Here is an 8,549-nt window from a genome sequence, read left to right on the forward strand (position 1 = left end):
TGCAACATTTCCTCCTTGGAAGACCGGTGACAGTGTCATACAGGCATAGCCCGTGTCTGAACTCACGAGGAGTCACTATCAGCTTCATCCATTATGATCAGAAACATCAGTGAAATATTTGTTTCAAACCAATAAATCAGCTTTACAAGTATAAACTGTGCCAATGGTCCTGTGAGGAAAGGTCGGGAAAAAGAAAAGACAAAATCTTGTTGTGATCATGGGCGATGCAACAGGGTATAGGCAAAGCAGGCGATGGCTTGGGGTTCCGGGAATGGTTATGTTTAAGATAAGATAAGATAATCCTTTATTCAGTTGTGGGGGTCTTCAGTCTGATTAGATTCTGCATGTGTGTGTGTAACCATCATTTTAAATTTGAGCAGGCAAAGCAGGAAGCTCGAGGCACTCACTAGTTTGGGGAGGCTGAAGACACAAGAGCTGTGCAGGGTATCTCAAGAGAGTGGTCAGGAACAAGCTGCAGGAATCCAGACACTAGATGATTAAAGCAGCAGGAGGTGGGGAGATTCGCTGCTGCGCAACACTCTGATCTGGCACTTTTTTACGGAGGAGCCAAACTTCAGGATGTTTTACTTATTTCACTCGTAATTTGTTTACTCATTAAAAGTTAGACTTTTTGGACCATAACTTCATAGGTGATTTCATTCACAGTGGTAAAAATTGGGCAGCTGCCAAAATGCTCCAAGCCAAAATGAAGTGAAACATGTCAAAATGTTGGGTTTTTAAATGAGGTTGATTAGCCTTTGCACCAACATAGCAAATACAAATGTAGTTTGGAGCCATTCGATCAGTTCTTGACACATTCCACTGCATAACTTTAGATTTTCACCCGATGGCCACATCACAGAAAAAAACAGGCGCTCACCGAAGCAGTAGAATTCATCCTCTGGGCACCATGAATATCTCGAAATGTCCTGGCAATTCACCCAAAAGGGATATTTCAGTTTGGAACAATGTGGTGCACCAACTGAGCCACACAGCTTTGTCTAAATCCAGTGTTTTCAGTTTGACTGTATAACTCAGACCGTTTCCACATTTGGTATAACATGTTTATTTCTTTCTTACCAGCATCATCCATCAGACAGAGAGTCTGATGTCTACAATGAAATAGATAAATCAATGTGTCACAGGAGGGATAAAAAAAAAAGTGAAGTTCAAGTAAGCTGGTGTCATAGAGCAATAGCGTAGAAAAAGGAACTGGAGCCTGAGCACTGCATAAAAAGTGTGCATCTCAAACGATGCTAACAGTTGTAATGAATAAATAACTAAAAGTTGATGTATTATGTATGAAGCAATTTCTGCAGCTGGAGCGAAAACAGTGTTAAAATGGGGAAGAATGGCTTTAGTGCTCATCGCTTCTGTGGTGAGATCGGAAAAAAGGGACAGACAGAGACGAGGCGCCATTGATCTTCTGCCGCAGCCACATTCGCAAATGAAGCAGCCAATGTATCACTAATCACATCATGGAAGGATAACTTGAGTCCTTGTTGTGAGCTTGATGTTAACTGTGACAAATCCATTGGAACATTAGCGCAAAACGATGATTATTGAACAATTTTATGTATTATTTAACAGAGTAATTGCGAGCATTATTTCATTCAGTCACACACTTTATTATGTTCACATGCGCGTATGCTAGGACCCAGGCAGCAGGCCATGCATCACTTTGCATGGAAACACTTTACACAATGTCTATATTCTCATTATATGCACATCATGGAGATTGAATGTGGCTCTGATGTAACCACGGTTACTAAATACACTGGCCTGCACGTCGACACCTGCTCTAAAAGGAGAGAAGATGCCCAAGGAGCAAGGAGCCTGGATTTAAAACTATATTGTCAATGCTCTTCCCCCCTGGATAAATGTACCTATACAGTGTATATATATTTATATGTATGTACTGGTTTATACAGCCCACAGACTGACTCCTCCATCTAACCCACCTGTGGCAGAATATATAAGGCACATTGGGACTTTGTTTACCCTTGTTTTTTGTTCATATCTTGTCTCTGTCATGACTAGAAGTGCATGATGATACAGTTAAAGTGATACTTTTTTGTACTGGCTACTTAATTTACCTCTCTTTGATCAGCTTTGATCTGAACCTCGGTTTAGTCCTGACCGCTTTTGAGGGAGTCGGGTGCTGAGACCCCGTATCAGTGGAGTTAAGTAGAGTCACAATATCAAAAATTCGTAAGCATATAGGACATTCATGTTCCTTCTTTGGATATTCACCTGCTGCTGGTTTGTAATTATTGGTTTTGCTCTTTTTGTTGTGATTGGCCTCGTAGTTTGTGATCTTCACCGAGGAGGTTATGTTATCATCCCTGTCCCTTGGTTTGTTTGTCAGCAGGATTCTGAACGGATTCACACAAAACATGGTGGGGTGATGGGACATGGGTCAGGGAAGAACCCATTGAATTTTGGCATAAATCTGGACAAAGGGGTGGATCCAGGATTTTTTTTTCACTTTCTTTAACATTGCGAGGACATTTTTAACAGATTTCCCAGAGAATAATACATGGAGCTTGATGAAAGATCTGGGCCTTGGAGGAGGGACTGTATGTGCTCTACTCAGCGGCCTTCTATTTTGGTTTGAGTGGTTATTCTCTTGCTTGTATTGTCCAATCATCTGGATTGTTTACTTGCTTGTGATTATTCGTTTTGATTAGTCCTGTTTCTTTTAGTGCAGCTGAGTGCCAGGGTGCTGGGAGGCTCTGCACCCGTGGTGAGGCCCCTACACTAGAGTCAAGGCACTGGCACATAACTGCTGCGATGCTTGCTGTGCTGCAGATGAGGTAAGTAAACAGTATCACCCCTGGGCACTACTCAGAACAATCTGCCTCCTTATATATGGCTTTAGCTCAGGTTCTCCAGTTTTTTCAGATATTTGAAATTTAGTATAATCTATATTTTTGTAGCTATAAATGTACTAAAGCAGCACTTTATTCCTCCCTACTGCTTCCAGTAACTTTTTTTTTTCTTTACTTCCCACCAGCTGCTGTTATTTGATATTTTTAGATACCACAATAAAACATGGAGGTTATCGAGTTGTCAAGGAAACATATATTTTTTCCATGTGTGCAATTCTCGAGGCGTCGTATGGTTGGTCATTCTCTGCATTCTCCCCCTTATTACTTTGGCCAGGCACGTGCATGCGCACACACACACACACACACACACACACACACACACACACACACACACACACACACACACACACACACACACACACACACACATGGAAAGGGTGCTCATTTCCACCAATGATGAAAGTATATCATACATTAATTTGTATGTATATAAATGTAAATTAATGTGAGAAATAAGTCTGGAATAAGCACAAACATGCAAAAGCTGCACTTCCGATAAAGACTAAAACCGGACCTTTTTAATTTATCACCTGACCTGAGTGTTAGACTCTGATATGTCTCCAGAGGACAACATCTTGTGGATTTGATGTTCTTCCTATGATCTTATATCCAGTAATTGTCAGATTGTCAGGCACTGAACATAATTTTTTATTTTTTTTTTAACCATGAACACTGTGTAAATTTCATGTTAAACTTCTTCCAATAAAAACTGCTTTCCAGCCCGTGACTATCAAGTCATTCCCACGGCTCATGAATACACCATGGTAGTTCAGCCTTACAAGCACACAGCAGCCTGCAGCAGAGATTTCAAGTAGAAAGTGAGCAGTGTAAAAAAATGCAGAAACACTAACATGATCCTGCAGCATGCATGGGTAGAGAGGAGGCAAATTTGTTCATACAAACAATCACAGGCAGTCAAGGGTATAATTTGGAATACAGGTGACAGAAAAATGCACAAGAAATACCAAGACTTCTTCCATGCATAAAACAACTCCAACTATTTAGCATACCTGAATTTATAACGTCACTTAGCTTGACAAACAACACAACAAATGGGTTTTCCCCGGGTGAGCATCTTGAAACATACCGTTGCTGGTGGAAGGATGCTTAAAAGAGGTCATATCTTTGCTTTCGTAGTTTCGGATAATGCCCCTCATAAGTCATTTCAATGATGAAACTGAATGTCATGCCAGTACAGTATAATCGCCAGAATCATATGCAAGTGTTGGCCCAGATACATGATCTCACTTGTGTGCATTTCACGTCACCGGGGGGCTGTCACTTCTCGTTGAATATTAATTTGAGGACAGTTTTAATAAAGGCATGTGGACATTTTCATTGTTGATGTCCCAGAGCTCTCATATTGATGCTACAGTAGATGTTACGGAGCTGTGCAGCTCATGGATATATAATGAAAGCTGGATACAGTGTGTAAAGACATCCTACTCATTTCAGTTTCTCATTGACTGCAAATTCATTTTGCAGGCTTCTGCATCCTGTGATATTCTTGGAGGCTAAATGCGGATGACTACTGTCTTAAACAGCTGGTGGTCTGTTTTAAAGGTCAACTGAGGTACCTTATATATCATTTATGACTCCTGGACATAACTGAATGCATACAGGGGGGCTTAGACTGTGCGATTTAAAAAAAGTAGTTAAAATTCCAACTCACACTGTAGGATTACACTATCTGAGATAAAACGCCAAAGCTCAGGATTTATGACCTCACACTGAAATGGGGAGAGAGAATGGGGGCAGACAGGCAGTAAAGGGTCAGAGCCGATCCCGTGGCTGCTGCAGGAGGAGTCAGGCCTCTGAATGAGAGGTGCCCTGCTGCCAGGTGAGCTGGCGGCTGCTGCATAACTGTACGTCCTTGTTGGCCACTTAGGACCCGTCAGAAGAAGTTGAAGATTGTTCGCTTTCACAATGCTAACAAGGGAATAACACGCTACCTTGATCGTAATTGCCATTTGTTCCAAAGCGTGTGCCAACATTTCTTTCTGGTAATTCGAGCACGATGGGTCGATGTGGAACCATCAATATTCAAGTATGCTGCTCCTGCTACAGTTCGACCAGCTTGGCCTCCATGGTTTCCGTCCTTATGGCGCATTGTGTCGCATATCCTAGTTTCACTTTCACTGTGTTTTCGGGGGAATCTACTTTTGAGTACGCTTCAACTAAAGACGACTGACCAATATTTCGGACGTGCTAAATTCAAGCATGGAGCATCCAATGGCTGGCCAGTAGCATCTTTTAGCGACCCGCTGTGCACCGAAAACAAACAGTGCACGAGGAAGCTGAAATTCAGTCCAAATCTAATCGTGCATGTAAGAAACGGTCAATTTGGGCTCAGCTCAAATTGATTGTGGCCACGGTGCAAGTCCATGGATTCAGCTACAGCAACTCATTAAGAACTCAATACTTTTTCAAGACATCCCTTGAAAGCAACTAGCACATTTACTTATTTAAACCCAACTAGTTGCCTTCAAAGTTTTTTTCATTTGAATTTATTTGTATGGAGCTGATGTTAATTAACAGCCCCTCTGCGAAAAAAACATAAGAAAGACAAACAACAAAATCAAATTGAATGTCAAGTCTGTCATGCTCACGAGCTGCACACGGTGACAATTCCAAAACAGCAACGGAGGTACGGATCTGTGAGTGAAATGAGAGCGGAGATAAATGATTCACTGAGACAGAATCCTACTATAAATTAATTAGGGCAGACTTCACAACACGAGTGTAGAAACATGTAAAAACAGAAACCCTATTCAAATTAGACACACGGGCACACAACTGTGGGGAGCGAGCGAGCGCACACACACACACACACACACACGCGCGCAGCACAAACGCAGCGCTGTCAGTTCTCTGTGGTCTGGAGGATGATTTTAACCTCAATCTACAAGGTATAAACTACCTCGGGTCAAGGTCCATTCAACATTCATACATTAATGCCACACGATTATTCAGATGTGCGACTGTCATCACACCTGTCATTATTCTGCTGAGAGTGTACCTCTGCGGACCCACTGCTGAATGATGTATCACCTGTCGACTGAGAAATCACCAGCACTTCCATCACACAATCTCCCTCACCTTGGAGCAGTGGAGCAGGGGTGCACAGGTGTGGTAACTTATAAGAATTCATGTCCCCCCCCCCCCATCCACTGTATCCGAGCAGAGTGCTGTCACGGCACCTGTCATCTCCACTATGTCAAATTTCATTAGAGGAGGGCTTCTCGCTGGACTCGTTGCTGCACAGCAGGCAGCAGGTGGCTCGGGATGCGAGCGTCGCCCGTCCTCTCGCTGTCCCCCCCCATGGGCCATTTGCAATTCCTCCTCCGCCACGCTCAACCTACTTTGACCTACCTGTTTTGCATGATAGCCCCGCTGCCACCCCATTACATGCCACTGTCTTTTGTATCATTAGCCGTCAAAGGCCCGTCTCTGCTCGTGATGGTAGCCGCTGCTCACCTCCTCACGACCACAGCGGCTGAAAAAAGAAACGAGAATGCTCTTCACGATCTATTCCAGCGGAGTTTGTTGTGCTTGGGGGGATTATTATCATGAATCCATGTCATTGCATGGCCTTGGTTCCTTTTTATTTCTGCATGCTTACCTTGCTCTTTGCCCATTTGCCCTCATTTGAATTCAGACATAAAGTGAATACCAAATACCACGGATGTTGTGTGTCATGCTCTACAAGTTGAGTCCAGGCAAAAAGCCATTACAGCTGCAATATTTTGTATTAAATCTATACCAAGCAAAAAGGCAGTAGTGGATTGTGGGGCTCATAAGAGACAACTTAACTAAAGAATAGTCAATATTGAGGCAGCAGACACCGATATCCTGAAAGTTGTACCTCACTATTCCCATAATGCAACTCAATTGAATAATTTTTAACTCAACAAATCCAGTTTTGCCTCTTCTAGTTTTGTTCAAAATGTTAAGTCTCCAAGCCCGAGCATTACCCTAAAGATGATTTACCAGAGTTTTACTCTTCGTGGATCTTTCAGCCACAAGTCACTTGTCTTCTTCAGAAGATACTAAACTCTTTTGGGACTTATCACCTGTGTTGGCTTGTTGAGTGTGAGATTTAGATACTGACCTTAGAAACTGTAGTTTGACAACATACTCTCACAAAAGGGCCAAATTATTCTTGAGATTTCAACCACAACTCATAGTCTTCTTCTGCAGATTCTAAGCAGTTTTAAGACCTCTCATCCATGTTGGCTTAAAAATTGAGTGGGAAATTTCAATTCTTACCTTAGAAACCGTGATTTGACAACATACTCTCACTAAAGGACCCTTTACGATATTCTTCCAGACATTTCAACTACAGCTCATGGTCTTCCTAATGGTATAAGTTTGCAGTTCTTTTCTCCAAATTTCTGAGCTTCTTTGTTTTGTTTAAAATGTCGAGAATTAAATGTTATGCTCATGCTTCCACTAATTTGTGCATTTAGAGTATATTCATCTAAATTGAATAGGCTCATAAAAAACGATAGTTCAAATTATGTTTAGATTTGATTCATAATTGCAGAAACAGCTGGATGGAAAGCAGGACAGAGTTTCTGCTGATTCGCTGGATGGATCACATTCTCAGGAAATTAAATGAGGAGCTGGTTTGTTCCCGTACATGCCCCAGGAGCAATGGCCTAAAATGTTTTGTTTAGTGAGCATGTTGAGAAGAAGGGGACAGAAACACATAAACGGAAGGAGACAGATTATTTCAGTGATTTGTCTCCGTCTCTCTTTCAGCTGGACGTCTGGCTGGTGCCACTCACTCTTTATTTTAAATGTTGCCGGAAACAAACCCCGCTATTGATTTCTTCTTCTCTCCGACTGATTTCAGATAGAAATCTATATGCCCAAGTTCCTCATTTCTCCAAAGTGAAAGCGAGCACTCGTCTGATAAATGACAAAGACTGATGGCACAGACTTTTTTGTAGTTATTGATAGAATGGCCTCATTCCATAAATATTTAATATTACTGAGAGTACCTCGAATGAATCAAAATCTGTGATGGAGTATCTTATTTCTGCCTTTGTTTCCCATACAGTGCAAAATGGGCAGTGCAGCAGTGACCACCAGTGTGCACGTTGTGTTCCAGCCCTTGAATGCAGCAGCAGCAGCAGCAGCGGCACTGGGAGCATATTTTCTTTATTTGAAAAAAGCAGTTGTGGATTACAGTCTAATTTAAATTCAGAAGAAGGGACATTAATTTAATTCAGTGGCCACCTCCAAGGTCTTCTACTGCTTCCTATTATTTACTACCTGCTCACTTTATCTGTCGGCTGGAGGCAGAATTACAGCTTCCAACTCTAAGTGCTGCCCAGCCCGGCACCGTAAACCACAGTCTCTGACTCGGTCCGCAGCCAAATGTCTTCCATCACAGACACTGGAACCAAACTGATAACAGTTGTTCAGCTGAAGCTTCAGAAAACCATTACAATACGGCTAATGGACGATCAGGAAGTTTGATAATAATGTAAAGTCAAAAGCTACGTAATAAAGACAATGATTTTTTTTTTTAAAGAAGCAAAGTAAAAAGCTGAGTGGGGGTAAAAAAAGAAATGAAATCCCATGGAACACTCAATGTTACTGTTTCCTCAGGTGGCCCATTTCTGCTGCGTGTCCTTCAGAGCTTGACCT

This window comes from Hippoglossus stenolepis, chromosome 12 (assembly GCF_022539355.2).
Source record: "Hippoglossus stenolepis isolate QCI-W04-F060 chromosome 12, HSTE1.2, whole genome shotgun sequence".
NCBI lineage: Eukaryota > Metazoa > Chordata > Actinopteri > Pleuronectiformes > Pleuronectidae > Hippoglossus > Hippoglossus stenolepis.